At 39.0% G+C, this 19455-nt stretch overlaps 1 pseudogene; it reads left to right on the forward strand.

The window, feature by feature from the left end:
* The first annotated feature begins 7664 nt into the window (after positions 1-7664).
* LOC104876707 lies at positions 7665-8249 on the forward strand (annotated as a pseudogene).
* The last annotated feature ends 11206 nt before the right edge of the window (positions 8250-19455 follow it).

Raw genomic sequence — 19455 nt, forward strand, 5'->3', positions numbered from 1 at the left:
TTTTACTCTCCAGAGACAGAGCAAGAGAGGACAGGGGGAGGAGGAGGAGGAAGGAGAAAAGGAGGAGGAAGAAGGAGAAAAGGAAGAGGAAGAATAAGAAAGAGAAGAGAGATGGAGAGGATCGAGTAATTCCTAGAAGACACTCAGTGTGATATCTGGATTGCTGTGTATGGTCCAGATTGGCCTCATTGAACTAAGGAGGCTGGGCACAGGAGTGATAAAAAACACAGAACTCCCAGGAATTTAGAAAGCTTCCAAGGGAGAAGAGGTTGGACTTGCACAAATTTCAAGCCAAACCCATCTGGCACCTGGGTCACAGAGCATTCACAACCAGAATGACCCCATTCCCTCCAGGCACTGCTGCACCTTGGGTTCTTCCTGTCCAAACCTCTGAAGAGTAGTCCGCCTACTCCTGGGCCCTCAGACCTGCCTCATTTCTGTCCTCATTAAGACATCCTGATTCCTCTTCCTCTGTCCAAGCCCAGCCTCCTCTAGAAGCTGCATGAACACATCTGATTTCTCCGGGACACTGCCCCCTGGGGTTCCCTCCACCATTCACCCAGTTCCATTCCAAGTACACACCAATTGCCCTGAGATCCAGGGGCCTGCACATGTCCAGGAGCATGCCCCTCATGACTGTTATGGTTTAGATCTAGAATATCCCCCCAAAGTCTCAGGGGTGTGAGAGGTGATTGGATCTTGGAGGTGCTGTACTCATCAGTAGATTCCACCATGCCCTCTCTGCCTTGGAGCCAGCCAACCATGTACTGAAATCCTGAGCCAAAACAAATCTCTCCTTCTTTAAACTGGAGGGCTCATGGGTTGGGTCTAGTGAAGGGAAAGTGATAAAGACAATGAGCTTGGAAAGAACACTTTGTATAATATTTGCTTCAGCTCAAACTTTGTAAGCTTGTTCTCTAAAGTTTAATAACTGTTTTAGTTTTTCACAGTCATGCTGTCTTTGCTTCCACCATCAGTGCCACCATTTTAGCATAAAAACAGCTACAGACAATAAGCAAACATAGGGGGCCATCTGTGTGTGGGGACATCATAGAGCAGGGCTGGCCACAGCTTTGCCTGCCAACTCCTGCTCTGAATAGGCCCTGGTCCAAGCACACAACAAGTCCCAGTGAAGGCCCTGGGCACCTGGATCAGATATCACTGGCCTGACCCTCGTGCAGATGCTCAGGCCTCTCCTCAGACTTGGAGGGATTCTGGGATTCTTGAAGGTGAATGTCATCTCCAGATTCTTGCTTTGTCACCTGCTCCTCCCTGTGTTACACACTGTCCATGCCCTGTGCCTGCACTCACTAAACCATCTGGACTCCATTCCAGTGACAGTGAACATCATGACCACGTGCCACATGCTGGTTGGGTTAGCAACCCAAGTGGGCTTCTTCACCGTTCTGGAAGCTGCAGTCAGTATGCTCACAGCACTGACATCTCCAGAGGCCTCTCTCCTTGACTTGGGGACAGTGGCCCCACCTGGCACAGTACTGTTTATTTGTCTTAATCTCTTCTTCTCAACAGGACGCCAGACTCACTGGACTGGTGCATAGCCTGATGACTCAATTTTAATGTGATTACGTCTTTGAAGACACTTTCTCCAAATGCAATCATATTCTGAGGTATCAGGGTTAAGATTTTGACACTCACTCAACATGAATCTGGGAGGACCGAATTCTGCCCCTCCTAGTGACCACGTTAATTTTTATGAAGACTGTATTTGTATAGAAGAGGATCACCTTAGATACTAAATAAAAATTTCAAGTTGCCTGGAGCCGCTCCCCTTGGTAGAAGCCCTTTTGCATCACTGCCACAATCATCTCTACTTCCCAACTAGTATCCAGGCTGCCACCATCTAACCAGTATTCTATTTACCTACCAGATTCTCAGATCTTCAGCTCCCGCCCACCGGTTTGCACCCACACCATATTGGTCAAGGAAAACCATGTGGGCTCAGTCAATCCCAAGACATGTTGAAGATCTAATAGAAACTGGGCTCAAAGCTCTGGAAGGGCCCCTAGTGGGCCGTCCTCTATGGCTTCTGCCACACACTCTGCTGGAGACCACACCTCCCAGCTAGAAAGAGAGGCCAGCAGCCCCTTCCTCCAGGCATATCCCTGACTGCATCCCTCCCACATAATCAGCTCTCACCATGAGCCTAATGGCTTTTAGTCAGCTCTTGTTGAACCCAATGGTGGTTTTAAGAACCCTGAACTCACAAGCAGGGTCTGAAGTGCAGGCTTCCTTGTGTGGGCCATTTTGTGATGTCACACCATTCATATTTCTCTTAGATCCAACTCAAGAACAACTAGTCACAGGTCTTCAAAAGAAGGCTTTCCAGGTGATGAGAGAGATACTGTTAGAGACAGATACTACACCTTACCAGTCTATCTGAGGGTAAAGAGTCCCTGGCTCACCCAACCCCCTAAATTCAAAACCAGCATCATTGGCCATGCAACTCCCCAGCACAGCGTTCTCAGCTGAGTGTAAACAGCTCGAAATAAAGCAAGCCAAGCTACTTATATCACAATCTCAATAAAGCTGATACCCTCTCACCTGTAAGATCAGGACAAACATACAAAAGACACAAAACCAGTATCAGGGGAAAAAAAAAGGGAGGAAATCACTACAGATCCTAAAAGTATGGTAAATGTGGAGAACTAATTTTCAACAGGAGTGCCTATTAAATTCAGCAGAAAAGAGGGGAATCTTTTCACTAAATGTTTCTAGAACAATCAGATAGCCATTTGCAAAAAATAATCTTAACCTGTACTTCACACCATCTACAAATTAACTTGGATCATATACCTGAATATTAAGGCCGAAAACTATCATCCAAAGTAAAATATAAGACACTACCTTGATAAACTCTGATTCAACAGAGATCTCAAATGTGATACAAAAGTATGAAGTATAAAACCGCAAAAGTGTCAATATTTTAAAATTTTTCTCCTCTTTAGATGATGTTAAGAAAATTGAAAAGCACACCACATACAAGAAGAAATTATTTGAAAAACATGGACTTGTATACAGGATATATACAGAAATTTATAACTCAAGAATAAAAAACCAAATCAATTTATTAAGTGGGCAAAACATTTGAGTAGATACTTAACTAATGAGATATATAGAGGGCAAATAAGTATGTGAAAGGTTGCTCAACATCATCCAATTATTAAAAAATAGCATAGAAAAACCTCAACAATTCCCTACACACCCACTAAGCAGGAACAACCAAGCACCCATCAATTACTGAATGCATAAAATAAAACATAACATTCCTTGCCAAGGAATACTACCCAGTAAGAAAAAAGAATGAACTATCGATACAAAAGTACATGGATTAACTTTAAAATAATTGTCTGGAATAAAGCAACCAGCTCCCCTCCTCACTGTTGCTAAAACCAGAATATATGCCATATGATTCCATTTATACAATATTCTAGATGGTGCAAACTAATCCACAGTAGCAGAAAGCAGCTTGAAGGGTGCTGCAGGCCAGGGCTGGGTGGAGGGGTTTCTGAGTGTGTGAATAGTTAGGACGGGAAGGATGTGCTCATCATGATTATGGTGAAGTCTCCACAAGTGTCAAAATGTATCAGATGGTGCGGACTTCAAATAGGTGCATTCCAACAGAATGGTGAAGAAGGAAGGAATTGCTGGGAAACTGAACTGTCAGACAATGTATAGGTTTGGAAAGCTTGTGGAATGAGTTCTGATCATCACCCCTTCCTCTGGGTACCCTGCTTTGTTCTGTGGATATTCAGACTTGTAGCTATGCTATTGACCAGACATACTTTATTTCTCAACGTGAGCCTATGTTTCAGCTTCCTTGTTCATTCATTCACTCATTCATTCATGGCACTAGTCTCTTATGGGTGCAGAAATGTTAATGCCACTCACACTGTTGTATCTGGGTATATGTATATATCTGTAGGAAGCTAACCTCTGGGAAAGGTACTAACTAGCCCTTTTCAACCCAAGGTCCTTTCAAGATGGTTAAGGGAACCGAAGTTCTTTGGCTCTGAAGTAACTTGTAGCTTCCTTTAAGTACTCAAAGGCTTCTACTATGAAGTTTGTATATTCTTCTAATTATACAAGAATTACATGTTCAAATAACATATTTATTAAATGCACAAAGAAAGAATAATTTATATTCATTCAGTACTAGGTAACTATTGTCAATACTTGAGTGTTTACTTATAAGATTTTAATAAACTTTTAAACTTTGTACTAACTAAACTACAGCACATAGAAATTTTGAAGATTATCGATACATCCTTAAAGGGAACTCATTAGATGACTAGGAGTGTGTTCACTTTTTAATCTGGGAACTTACATCTGCTTGAGTACAAAGCTTTATCAGTGCCTTGTACAAGAAATTATCACCCACCACAATGAGCTACATAGATGACTTTTGTTTTTCTACGCGTAATACATGTATTTATTTTAGTTTTTACCTGATGTTCTCACATGGGTGATTGTTTAGATGGATAAAGGACACAAATCAGTGCTGCATTAGTCACAGATAAACATCCAACATGAAGTTATTTAATTATTACTATATTAACATGCTCCACTCAAAATCAGCTAATGGAGAACTATGAATTGTCAACTCTGTTTGGAGACTTAACAAGGCTTCCGGGTTTCAGCTTCCTGACACCAACTTTTTGGATGAAGAGATTTTTCAATAGAAATATGTGCATTTGATGAATGCTAATTACATGGTTCCAAATCTTCTTTAGCCAATCCACTTGCAGCTGTTATCCAACTTATTTTGTAAATGTCTGAAACAGCTGTCAACATTCTGTGAGAAAAGCTCTTCAATCAATGAATTGACAGAATGCAATACTCAGATTTTTCCAAGCAGAAGGCAAGAGAACATAATATACATCTATTTAGTGATGTAGCCAGCAATGAAAAGGAAGGATTGATACCGCCGTTGTGCTTTAGAGCATTGAAGAGCACTTTCATGCTCATGGGCATGGAAAAGATATCATAAGAGAGCTGCACTTGGGAGGGAGACCCAAAAAGTCAAATGGGGTACTAGCGTGTCCTAAGGATACAAGCAGAGCAATCTTATTTCCCATCAATAAGAATGGTTCTAGTGGTGCATAGCAATGCTGTAAATCATAATTTAATTAAAATTTTAGTACTTGTTGATGTTATGTGTTTATTGTCTCAATAAAATATTTTTTTAACAGATGACATCTGGACATTTTGTTTAATTTCGCTCTCTCTCTCTTTCTCTATAAAGTTCTTTAGTAAATCTAATTTTCAAAACATCATCAGACTGACAACTTCAGAAAGTGGAACTTCTTACTGAGTGTTGTGGATGGGATCTCAAATGTCCCCAAAGGTCCATATGGTAAAAGCTTGGTACCCAGGAAGAAGCTATTGGAAGGTAGTGGAACCTTTAAGAGGTGTGCCTCAGGGAAAGGAAGTGAGGTCACTGGGGTGTGTCTGGTAACAGACCCCACCTTCCTCCCTCTCTTATCTTCCTTGCCCTGAGGTGAGAGTTTTTCTCTGCTATGTGCTCCCTGCCATTCTTTGTTGTCTCACCACAGGTCCAAAGCATGGAACTCACCAGTTGTAGAATGGAGGCTCCAAGACACTGAGCCAAAATTAACTCTCTTTATTAGTTAATTACCTCAGGTATTTGTTATAGCGATAGAAAACTGACTTACATTCAGCCTCAGCTTTGAGATGTCACCAAAGAACTGTCTTGTGCTAAGATTGGCTTTGCTGTGGCACCAGAGACCACTTTTGAAGAGGAGGCTCTGATTACATTTAACTGGTCTCTGGTCCTTGGCTAAACCTGCCACCTGAAGTGGGAAAACAATTATCTGATAGAGGAGTACTTTCTGGATGCTCACGGGTCAGAAATTTAATTAAACCCACTATTTCTTTCCACCTGCAAGTAGTCCCCAACTGATTCTTGAATCACCATAACCTCATTAAAAATAACTCAATATTTTCCTTGCAAGAAAGGATGAAACCCATGTCCACTCTGACTTTTCATGAAACCATATCCTTGCATGGACAGTTATAACTTCTCACATGCTGGTAACCAAAAGACATAAACAGGACGGGTAAGGTTGGAAAAGTTTGCCTGCTTAAATTTTCTAACAAAACACACACACAAACTTACCTCCCTAAGTTTGGAACTGTTACTGATGGCCAAACGTGGAGACCTGTTCCTTCTGGTACAGTTCCCTAATAGATAGAACACCTGTTATCACTGGATGATGTTCCTGGGCAACTTGTACACAAAATAGTTTTTAACTTTCAAATGAAGATTAAAAATAGAAAGCCCTCAGCCAGGGCTTTCTTGTCTTCCCAGAACTCTGTAGGTTGAGGGTAGGAAGACCTACACTCACACAAAAGCACCCACCTTAGGAGAGTCTGTCTTCTGTGATTGTTCGGGAACTCATCTGGGTTCTACCGAAGGCTGGGACTTTACATTGCAGTTCATTTTCTGCTATCTTAAGCACCTGGCATGGTAGCAGCTCCCCATCCCGAGCATCTGTCTCTCAGGAGATGGTATGGGCATCAAGGACTTTGTCCTCCAAATGTCAGAGCTCTGCACCTGCCTGCCATTTGTGTCCTGGCTTTGGAAGTGCAGACACAGGTTGTAGCCATGCTGCCCCTTTGCTGTGCTACATCAAGCTCCTTCTCTGTCTGCAATGAGTTCTAAGAGATTAATGGTGCCTGTGGCTTTTTAACTTCTTTTGTCTTCCTTTCCCCATCCCTTCTTAAATATTAGGACATTTTAAAGTAACCACATGTTATAGCTTATATCTAGATATCTTACCAAAGCTTCATACACCCACAGGTGTGACTTTGGGGAGGTAACTGGATCATGAAGATGTGAACTCATGGGTGGATTATATCACTGATGAGTTTACAGTTAAATGTCATGTTGGGAGGTGGAGCATGGTCAGAAGTGTGGCCTGGAAGGGTTCATCTCCCTACCCTGCTCCTCCCTTCACTCTCTCTGCTTCCTGTCCACCATGTTGTAAGCACTCTCCTCTGCCAGTCCCCTCAGCAAACTTAGAGCCAGTCAAACGTGGACTGAAATCTCTACAAACTGTGAGCCAAAGTAAACCTCTCCTACTTTAAGTTGCAAGTTTTGATATTGTGTCTCAGTAATGAACACAGTGACTATGACTCCACATTCATAAGGGAAATTAGAAAGAGACTCTCCCTGCCTGGGAGAAGCATAGCTCAAAGGAGACCTGTGATAACCTCAGGTTTGCACCACAGGATGATCCTTGACACAGAGATAGCCACACAATAAAAAGTAAAAACAAAACTAATAAATTTTCAACCAAAAAACAAATTAAAAGGCTAGGAAAATGAAGCAGAAAAGAATGATCCATTACAAGGAAAGAACAACAGAAACGATCCCTAAGATAAGCCATATGATAGACCTGTTGGACAAAGACTTTATTTTTCTTTGTTAATTTTATTGGTATATTTTAGACAAACATTATGATAACATTTATCATACGAAATTTTACCTAGGATGTGCTGTTCCCTGAGCAGGTGGATATGCAGCAGTTATATGTCTGCTCCAATGCCAGCTGTCGTGCCCACCCCTGGAAGGCCACCACTGTGGTTATTTTCCTTCATGGATTGGGAGATACTGGGCACTGATGGGCGGAAGCCTTTGCAGGTATCAGAAGTTCATATATCAAATATATCTGCCAACATGCACCAGTGATGCCCGTAACATTAAATATGAACATGACTGTGCCTTCTTGGTTGGATATCACTGGGCTTTCACCAGATTCTCAGGAAGATGAACCTGGGATTAAACGGGCAGCAGAAAGCAAAAAGCTTTTATAGAGCAAGAGGTGAAAAATGGGGTTCCTTCTAGCAGAGTTATTTTGGGAGGATTTTCTCAGGGAGGAGCTTTGTCTTCATACACTGCTCTAACCACACACCAGAAACTGGCAGGTGTCACTGCACTTGGTTTCTGGCTTCCACCTTGGGCTTCATTTCCGCAGGGTCCTATCAGTGGTGTTAACAAAGATATTTCTATTCTCCAGTGCCATGGAGATTGCAACCCTTTAGTTCCCCTAATGTTTGGTTCCCTTACTGTTGAACAACTAAAATCTTTGGTAAATCCAGCCAATGAAACCTTCAAAACCTATGAAGGCATGATGCATAGTTCATGTCAATAGGAAGTGATGGATGTCAAGCAATTCATTGATAAACTCCTACCTCCACTTGATTGACATCACCAGGAGGCCTCGTGTAGAAGTGCACCAGCATCATCATAGTAGAATATAAACTTTTTCCCATGTCCCATCTTAAAACTTCTAATGTCTGCAGTGTTAAATTGTATTGCAAATACACATTAATGATATATAATAAATAATGGTTCCTTATGGGAAATTTATGATCTTGTTAAGTTTCTATACATGTATTTGTAAAATGTGACCCAGAATATACCAGTATTAAAATAGGTGAGGCAGCTAGGTTCTTTTTCTCAAATATAATTCAGTAAAATAATAAAGTACTACAACAAGATCTTTTTATTGTATCATTTGAAAATTACCAGTATAGTAATGATAATTTGTTCAGGTAAAATAAATGGTTTAGGTATAAATGATCTATGCATGCTGTGACTTACTCTATGGATTTATTCCAAAATTGCTTAGTCACCATGTAATGTCTGTAATTTTCTATATATGTTCATTATACATAATGATTATAATACATAAGAATTAGATGTTATTACATTATTCTTTATAATAAGGATAATGATTTTGTCAGTAAAGAGTAACATTGCTCTCTTCATTTAATGGCCCCTTTATTTGGGGGATGAGTTTTTTCTTTTCCTTAATAGTATTTCTATTTAGTATTTTCTCAAAAAAATGTTTTCTTTCATGATTATCCTTCATAACAAACCAAATATATTGCCTCCCTGCCATCTACTGTCAATACATGCTATAATTTGACATTCTGAATTATAGACACATGGTATTTGAAATCTATATAACTTTATTTTTTTCTTCTCATTGAGTTTACTAGTACATTTTAGGTATACAGTACAGTTACATTCATCATTGGGATCTTGTACCTTTACATGACAGGTCTTGGTTCTCATTTTTTCCCTTTACCCCTGCCCTCCCTTCACCCCCTCCTCTCTTCCCTATTTGAAATCTATATAACTTTAAAAGTAAAAGAAACCAAGCATTACTTAAATTTCTTATATTATACACTTCAAATAATTATACTAGTTCAAATTTAGACTTATTTAGTTACTTAGAATCTTTAATTCAGATAATAATAAATCTTATTATATTTCTGTAAGCAGCTGAATGAATAATTAGATCATATTCTGGTATGTGCAGAGATATTTAAAACTGATCTTAAAAACTAATTTTCTGTTGTGTCTTCTTGCTACATTAAGTTTTACTTTTCCGTACATATGTTTGAAACCAAATACTGTAGAAAACAATCCATTACAAAATTTTCTTTATTTCTATCTGCCAATGGTCTTATTTAAAATTTTTACTTCAAATTATTGTTAAAAATTAGTCTTTCATGCAAACATAAAAACAGAAATCATTTGATTTAAAGTAGTCAAAATTTCCAGGTTAATAGTAAAAAAATTATTGGAAAACAAATTTGGGGGTAATAAAGGTTAATCAGAACCCTATAAATATGGTATAGTTACTCTACAGTTTAACACTGTAGCAAAATATATGCTTAATACTTCTGAACTATGTTAATTTTCTGCTGTATTTCATCTTACCAAAACAATGTTAAGAATGCATCTTTACAGTGCTAATTGATCATGGAAATGATCTCATAACGGACTACATAGGATGTTTATAATGAAGCCATATGTCTATCTGGATTTAAAAATTTTAAACAATCATTTACTATGTCATTCTGCTCTACCTTGAAGGACTTTGACTTATTTCAGTTATACAAATCAGTAAGATCTTATTTATAGCAAGAAATATTTCATTCAAATGTTGTGCTATAGTGTGGGACAATGTAAATGTTTTTCTTGGTTTCTATCAATATGAAATAAAATATAATTCTGAAAAAATTTTACCTATATATGATATATTTTGATTCTTCTTTTTTCCCATTTCCCTCCTCTCCCTTCAACCCTTCTTCCCTTCCTTGTTTATAAAAGCTTTGTTTCCATTATTTTCCTAGAGAAAGACTTTAAACAACTGTTTCAAAGATGCTCAAGGAACTAAAGGAAAAAGTGGAGAAAGTCAAGAAAATGATGAGCGAACAGCAAGAAAATAGCTATAGAGAAAGGAAGTCTTATAAAAAAAGAAATTCTGAGATGAAAGATACAATAATTTTTTTGTGGGGGAGACCAGGGATTGAACTCAGGTCCTCGCACTTGCAAGGCAGACCACTGAACCACTGAGCTAAATCCCTGGCCCAAAGACACAATAATTGACATGAAAGGTTCACTAGAGGGATCCAGAGGCAGATCTGAGTATAAAGAAACAGTGAACTCAAAGACAGGACAACTGAAATGATCAAGTCTGAGCAAAAGAAAGAATAGAGAATAAAGAGCATAATGCTAGTGAATCTTGATTGTCAACTTGATTGGATTAAGGGACTCTTGGAGAGATGGCTGCATTGCAAGAGTGCTGACCTTGTCAAGGGGTTAACCCACGGAGTTCAAAGCTGAATGGGATATTGGGGGTGGAGCCTGTTGGAGGAGGTGGGTCATGGGGCATGACATTGGGAACTGCATCTGGCCCTTGACCTCTTCCTCTTGGCTCTTCTCCTGCTCTCTGCTTCCCAGATGCCATGAGCTGATAGAGGCACCAGTTAGGCAGATACAAGTTGGAGCTGGGAGCATGGTTCATGGACTAGGAGAGAAAACTTCCAAAATATAGTGATCTGAACTTCCTGAGCTCACACTCTCATACTTTCCTGAGAAGGGCTTATCCAGTCCCTTTTGGGTCAACACTTGCACACCTAAAAGAAGTAGGATGACCCAATTGCATCTTATTAACACAAATTTACATTGCCATTTTGATACCTCTTTCAGGGGACAACCACCATGTTTATTCTGGCCAAGACCATGAAAGACCAAAAATATCCCTTCTGGAGGGACAGATGGAGACTCACTGCTGATGGAGAAAAACCTTGCTAGTTGCCATGCTCCAGTTCTCTCCAAGTTTTAAAAATGTCGAAAGAAAACCAGCCTGATCCTTAGGGTAGTTGTTAGCTCTGCCAGCTCTCCTACCTTGCAAAGATATTTTCTCTGTTAAAATCCTTTGTTGAGTATACCATTCTTGCCATTCAATAAAGTTGCTTGCTAAACCTTCTAATTATCCGCTCTATATTGTTTTTTCTGTGGATCTCTTTACAAATCTTCTTGGGAGAGGAGCCAAGACCAGGACTCCACGATACACTTCTGACTACCCTCTCAATAATCCAGTAACACTTTCCTTCACCATACTTTTCCATCATCACATTCCTGCCTTATAATCAGCCAACCATGGACCAAAACCACTGTAACCATGAGTAAAATTAAACCATTTCCACCTTTAAATTGTGTAGGCTGGGAATTTGGACACAATGATGAAGAGCTGCTTAATACAAACAGTAAAGAGAGCTTGTGGGACACAAGGAACACCATCCACTAGTCTATTCAGTGTACCATGGAAGTTGCAAAAGGAAGAGAGAGAATGCAGCAGAAAGATTACTCACAGAAACTGTGGCTGAAAACTTCCCAGATTTAATAAAAGACATGACTATCCAAGAAGGTCAAAGAATCCCAAACAGAACACAGAGACTCACATTATGGGACATATTATCAGGCTGTGGAAAGACACAGACTGCAGCAAGGTTGGAGCAAGTAAGGTCCCCCAGTGAGTCTATCAGCAGATTTCTCATCAAAAACATTCAAGGCTGGAGGGCAGTGAGCTGCTAAAAGAAAGGATCAAACAGAGCCTATATCCAGCATAACTGTCCTCCAAAGTGAGGGAGAAATTAAGACACACCCAGATAATGGCTGTCATCAAGAGACCACATCATAACAAGTGCAGGACAGACTGAGGAGGGGGGGTTCCTTCTACACTGCTGATGGGAATGTAAGCTGGTACAACCACTACAGAAATCAGTGTGAGGATCCCTGCCTCAGAAAACTAAAACTAGAAATTCTACTTGACCCAGTCTAGGTATCTTCTAGAAGGAGATAAGGACATCACATTACAGGCATCCATATATAGCCAGTTTATAGCAGCACAATTCATAACAGCTAAATTTTGGAAGCTGCCTATATGTCCATCAGCAGATGAGCAGATTAAAAAATGTGATATTCACACACAATGAATTCACTCTTCCATGAAGAAGATAAATTTGAGTCATTTCTAGGAAAATGGATGCACCTTGAGACCACAATGCTAAATGAAATAAATCAGACACACAATCTTAAATATTGCATGGTTTCTGTATATGAGAAATTTAAAGTAAATAAATTAAAGAGCAAAAGATAGACAACAGTAAACAAGGAGATAAGTGTTTTTGCAAATGGGAAGGGGATTAAGAGATGGATTGAGTGGGGAAGAGGACATACAAAGAATTCAGACATGTTATGTACATGTTCCAATACCCCAATGGTGAACCCAATCATTATATGCCATAAACACTTACTAATAAAAAATAAAGGAAAACAAAAGAATCTGAGTCATTGGGAATGATCTATGGAATTGCTAAAAGGCTCTGCAGGGTGGACTAGAGACTGGATGACATCCTCAGCCATCTGAAGAACTCTTGTGGAGCTCTCAGTGAAGATAAGGGCATGGGCGATTATAAAAGCAAACAGGTTTTGTAACACCTTCTGTTTCCAAATAATTTGAGACTAACAAGTTTTTAAAAATTAATTGAAAAGTTGATATTATTATAATTGTAGTTGTAATACTACATTTTGTTTTCTACATAACTTAGGAGTCTAATGCATAAAAGCACAATTATTACTTTGTGTTTTGGATACACAATGTGAAAAGATGTAACTTAATAACATTGATCATTGAAAGGGGAAATAGGCTGCTAAAAAGAGCAGTTATATTTGTCATTAAAGTGGTACAAATTCAAATTAGAGTAAGATAAGTTTAGTGTATTCTGTAATCCCCACAGTAACTGTAAGAAAATATGTGAAGAATCCACACAAGAGGAAAGAAGAAGGAAATTAAATTATTTAACTGAAAAAGTTACAACTAGATAGAAAAGGACACAACTGTAAGAAATGGACAAAAAACTTGTACGCATGAAAAAAACAAAGGACAAAATTATAGAAGTCCCTTTTGATTGGCCATTCATTTGAATGTCAGCAGATTCAACCCTCCAATCAAAAGTCAGAAATTATCACAATGCATAAAAATAAAATGATCCACATATGTACCATCTCTAAGAGACTCGTTTTAGAAATCAGTTGAGAGTGAAACACAAATCAGTGAGAGTGAAAAGTTAGGAAAATATTTTCCATGCTAATAGTAGCCACATAACATCATTATCTAAAGCACGGAAGCCACCTACATGCCCATCCGTGAATGGACGGAGAAGCAGAGTGTGGTCTATAGTAACAATGGACTATTACTCAGATTCTAAAGGGAAAGAATTTCTGGCACATACTACAGCATGGATGAACCCTGAGGACATTGTGTTAAGCAAAATAAGCCAGCACAAAAGACAAACACAGTTCCATTCTATTTCTATGAGGTAACCGTGGTAATCCAATTCAGACAAAGAAACTTGAAGGGTGCTCATTAGGACTATCAGGGAGAGGGGAGGATGGAATGTTATGATTGATACCCATTGATTGTCTTGACAGACAAAACGAGTCCTGGGTCCCAATAGTGGTAAATCTTGTGATACATGTATTTCATCACAATTTAAAGAAGCAGAGGATGCTGGGCATGGTGCTGTATACCTGTAATCCCAGAACTCAGGAGGCTGAGGCAGAAAGATCTCACAAGCTTGAGGCCAGCCTGGGCTACATAGTGAGTTCAAGGCCAGCCTGAACTACATAATGAGACCCTGTCTCAAAATAAATAAACAAATAAATGAAGATGGAGAAGAGGAAGAAGAAGAAGAGGGAGAAGAGAAAGAAGGGGGGAGGAGAAGAAGAGGAAGAGGGAGAAGAAGAGGAAGAGGGGAAAGAAGAGGGGGAAGAAGAAGAGGAAGAGAAGTACAAGGAGAAGAAGAAAACAAAGAGGAGGAAGAGGGGACACCACTATCGAGCTAAGAGAGAAAACGTTTACATGCAAAGGATACTGAACCACTGAAAGAAAATGTGAAGGAAAGGGTAGAAAGGATTTCTCAGCCAAATGTTTGTTCCAAATTCTTATTTTCTCTCTAGAACGTTTAAGAAATGTAAGGGATAATTCTGTTTTCACTACTGATCTAGCTAGATAACAATTTATTTTCCCTTTGAAGTATTTAGTTGTCATTGGATTTAATAGTTGGCTTTTTTCTTTTCTGACATTAACACTTTACATTGTTAACGTGTATGCTTAACAGCTAAAATATGCAAGTCTATACCTCCAAACTTAACACCATTTCTCGTGTGCTGAAAATCCAATTAGGTCATTCTGGGAATCAAATAAGCTAAAATATGTTTAAAAATGTTTTGAAAAACACAAATTATTGAATAAATATAAGGTAAAATTTTTGTCAGTATGGCTTATAAATCTAATTTTGAAAAAAATTTATTAAGTAGAAATTTGTAAAATAAAAGATAGCATTGTGTATAGTATGTAGTAAATTCATTTTAATTAATTCCTAAAGGTGCTGAACTTTGGTACTTGAATTAAATAATCATTACAATAATTTCATTAGAGAAATACATAGATGCTGGGACTGCTAACAAAATAAAATGGAAGTTGTTATAGATACCTAAACAGAAAAATGAAGCACCAATAATAATTTTTTAAAGAATTAGTAGAAAGACCTGCAGAATGAACTGGAAATAAGGAAAAGAGGCATTTGCCATGCAGCTGGAAGTTACCTTGTTACCTTGTTTATCTCGCACCACAGAAACAAAACCACATCAAGGAAAAGCTGTTTGGAGAACTCTCGTGATAGTCATTAGTTTGATTAATCATGTTGTATTTGCTGAGCTTTCAGAGGTATGATATTTGTTCTAAGTGTAGAAAGTATTTTCTGCAGGGTTAAAAATCTTCAGTGATACTGAGTTAGGCAATAAAAAGAAACGGAGGAATGGGGTGTAGCTCAGTGTTGGAGTGGTTGCCTAGCAAGGACCTGGGTTAGATCCCTAGCAGCACACACACTCACACACTCATACACAACTAGAGATAAATCCACTAGACAATCATGCAGTTGGCCATTCCTACGCTAAATAGAAGATGCATACAAATGTACTTATACATTCTCAGTTTACGGAAAGAAAATCTAACCACAAAATTATAAAAGATAATATCTATATGGCATAAAAATTCAGAGGTAGTCAATATGCAAAGATTAGCCACTGAAAGATTGTGGAGACAGGAGAAAAAGACAATTTACATTTCACATAATCACTTACTTGGCCAACTGTGTACTGACTGCCTATTGTGTGTTGGACTCATCTCGGGCTGAGGACAATACATGAACAAAGTCGACAAGGAACCTGTTCTCATGAGATTACAGAAGGACTTCGAGTTCATCTCCATGAACCAGGTAGTAGATGTTTAAGCAACATTGCCATTATGTATTGCAAAAACAGTGGACTAGCACCCACAGCATCCATCTCAATTTCCTCCCTTTAATGGAACGTTTATGCTCCTGGTTTTAGATACAGTATACTGCTTGGGAAACTGTCAGTAAGAGAGCATTGAGAAAAACAGTTTAAAAATTTGCTTCCTTCCCACACTGCTAAGACAAAAAGAATTCTAGGTGTGATTCTAGAGCCAAGGTGAGACATTCATATAAAGTTTGAGATTCTGCCTGAATTAAGACAGCTGGAGCAGAGAGGCAGGGATAAGACAGCTGCTTGGCCAAGGCTGAAGGCATTCTCAGAGTTCACCCACTGTTTGACAACCTTCCCTTTTGATGGTTCTTGCAAACTAATTCACACCTGGCAATAAATTTCTTTCTATTGAAACCAATTAGAATTGTTTCTGTTGCCTGTAATTGACTGCAAAAACTGATGTATAGTTGTTAATCTAATGTTAATAAGAGGACAAATGTATACCTTTATCTATTGCATATATATTAAAATCTAGAAGTCATGCTAATTTATACTACTAGTTTTTATCTGCTTTGCTACAAACTGCATGAGCTCCTTGAATTTCAAAATTGCATTCTTGATTTTGACAACATAAAGAAACACATCATGCTGATAGGATAAGAAGCTACAAAGAATATAAATATTGGGCAAGTGCATACCCTGAAGTCAGTATTCTATATTTAAAGTGTGTTGGACATGTAATTAAGATGTTGGGAAAACATGGATTTATCATATAAGCATAAATATTTCTTAGTTTCAAAGGTCATTAAGCGTGTGGCTCTAATGGCTAAGTTAGAAAAGTGACACACGTATTTCAGGAAATCTTTATTTCCTAAGATAAAATGTTCTTTTGAGTCTAAAATCAAAATAACATCTTGTAGGTGTTTACAAGTTAATCACAGCAAACTATTCATAAAGAGATGAGATAATTTAATCACATGCTAGGCGATGATGCACTCATCAAAATTGGACACAATTGCAGATATCAGACATGATACTTGATTTTGGAAAACACTTGGAAAAATGGGCCAGGAAGATTCCTGCAATGGAAATAGGAAAGGTGGCATGCAAATGCTGAAGAGTCATTTAAGGATACTGGAGAATAATTTTTAATCACATGATTTGATAAATTGAGACAGAAAATTCTACTTTGTAAGTATTAAAATGGGATAGGTTAATTGCTTTCATTGAATTTAGAAGTAGCTCTGCTAAGAGTAAAGAGATGAAGTAAAGAAATGTGGTTTCTATATTTTGATTTGCAACTCTATAAAACGTTTAGGAAATAAAACCATCTTGACCCATTTGAGTGTATGCAGTGTTTTCCTTCTTGATTTCTTAAATCATTTTGCAATTCTTCCATGACTGTCAGAGCCTTCCTAGAATTAGCTTATTTATGTGAATATCTTTTTCCTCTATGTAGCTGTCAGCCTCTAAAAGGCATGTATTTATCATCTTGCAAAACTTGTATTAGTAGACATTAGTTGGTATAGATGAAATAGACTGTAGAGATCATACTTTTACTTTAATTCCCCAAAATACCAAAATTCAATTTTTCAGTGGTACAATGAAGTCAGTGGGGGTATTGGCCAGGATTTTACATGTCTCCCAATCCTGTTTGTCCTTTCTGGAAGAATCCTTTGGGTCCTACAGACTTAGCATTTGTAGTCTTTGCTGTGTTAGCAAAATCTGAGGAGCTCTGGGCTCTGTGTCTGCACAGGAAGTACTGACAAAATGTGCATGTGTAGACTTCATGGTAGTGAAGTCAGATAGAAGTAAAGATAGATGGAAAGGAGACAAGGAAAATCATATCCTTAAAACAGTACATTCAAGAAAATTGCAGCTTCAGAATACAATCAAAGGTGTCCAAGGTTACATTGCCTTGTGTCCCTTCCCAGAAACTCACTCCAAAAATTTCTGAGTCTTTTAAAGATACAATAAATTGGACCCAGGGCCAAATCTCTGATTTTGCACTTTTCACAATTCCACAGAGTCCCACCCTCAAGGAACAAGCACTATTAATCAGGTGCTGTATCTGTTAAACTTCAAACACATGCAAGTGGTCTGCTCCATAACACAACCCACCAAAAGGTAATCCGGCAGACACTAGGAACACATATCCCAGATCATCCATCTCAAGGACACCCTGGCCTCAGTCTATAATGTGTCTCACCTGTGATCACCACATTCCCTTTTGAATGTGTGCTTCTCTCTGCCTCACTAGTCTGCTTATGCCTTTCACTGATGAATCTTGAGATTCTTTTCTGTGATGGAAGTTTGTGAAGCTGGTCTGGGGATTGGGGAGAGCTGAAGCCTCCCTCTCCCCTTTGGGGGATCTCCTTGGATCCTGTCTAGTGATAGTAAATGACACAGAAGGCAAGGATGCAACATGAACTTGGGAGCGGCCTGACACAGGGCACCAGGTGGGGAGTGTGCTCAGAGAGTGATGTGTGATCCACTGAATGCACCTGTACTTAAATTACACACACACTGTACAACAATGTGGGCAGAAGAAAACACATCTGCAGGGTCAGGTTCTGGCCAAATAGGATCTCGTGTTTTTGCCCAGGAGACAGGGTGGGGGCTCAAGTGAGAGCCGGGTGTTGAGACAACAGGACAAATGACCTGTGTCCCTGAAAGGGATGGGGCTGGTGACAGAGGCTGTGAAACCACAAGAGCTCCAGCTCCTGAGACACATGTGGAGAGGATTGGGAGCTGACAGAGCAGTGGTGAGGCTGTGCCCCCAGGAAATGTCACGTGTCACTTGGTTCCACTCCTTTCTGGCCTTGGGATCTTAAATTATTTAACGTTCCCATATCTCAGTTTCCCGCAGAGGGAGGATAGGATTTGACTAGTACTTTCCTCATGAGGCTAGTGTTTCAACTAAATGAGAAAAAACATCTAAGGTGCTGAGAACAGTGCTCAATGAATGCCATATAATGTTACACAGTGCTCCTTGAAGTGTGTGAAGTTATATATAGTGTGCGTGTTCATGTGCGCATGCACATAGAATCATTGTGATTCTCTTTTGTACACTACTTCTCAGAATGGGCTTCATGACCCATCTAAATCCCTACCCTGTGCTCACCTTTGCTGCCTGAAAAGGTTCAAAATGAAAATCACACCTGCAGATCATTTCTGTTTCCAGATTTGGATCACAATCATCAACTTCTTTGCATTTTCAGGCTGTATCAACTTCTTGGAAGCACAGTGCTTTTTAAGTTGCCTCTTTCTGTATAAAGTGGCCTTCCTCTATCTGTATTATAATCTTTTTCATTCCTCAAGGAGTTTCACCCAGGTTCTAGTTTTCTGGAATTAGATTAAGTTTATATTTATTTTTGCCATACTCTTAGTGATTTTATTATTTCAATTATATTCATTGTTCATATATTTTTTAAAATTCTCACAGTCCTAGTATCCTGACTTTATTCAGCCTATACCCTTGGCTATTTAGTGCTCTTTTGCTAGATCATATTTTCCTTCGCTTATTGCCCCACCAGAGGAATGTCATATCAAGTCTGAGTCTCTGCTTAGGATGGATGAAAAGAGTCCCCATCAGGGCTGGTGTACAGTTCAGTGGCAGAATGCTTGCATGGTTTACACAAGGCACTGGGTTCCGTCTCTGGCGCCACAAAAGAACAGAACAGAAAAGAATGTTGCAGAACATTTTCAAATAGAGGAACCACTTTGAATCCCACCAACAATAACTGATTTCATTGTCTACA

This window comes from Fukomys damarensis, unplaced genomic scaffold (genome assembly GCF_012274545.1).
Source record: "Fukomys damarensis isolate Sample0158 unplaced genomic scaffold, DMR_v1.0_HiC HiC_scaffold_9, whole genome shotgun sequence".
Classification (NCBI taxonomy): Eukaryota; Metazoa; Chordata; class Mammalia; order Rodentia; family Bathyergidae; genus Fukomys; species Fukomys damarensis.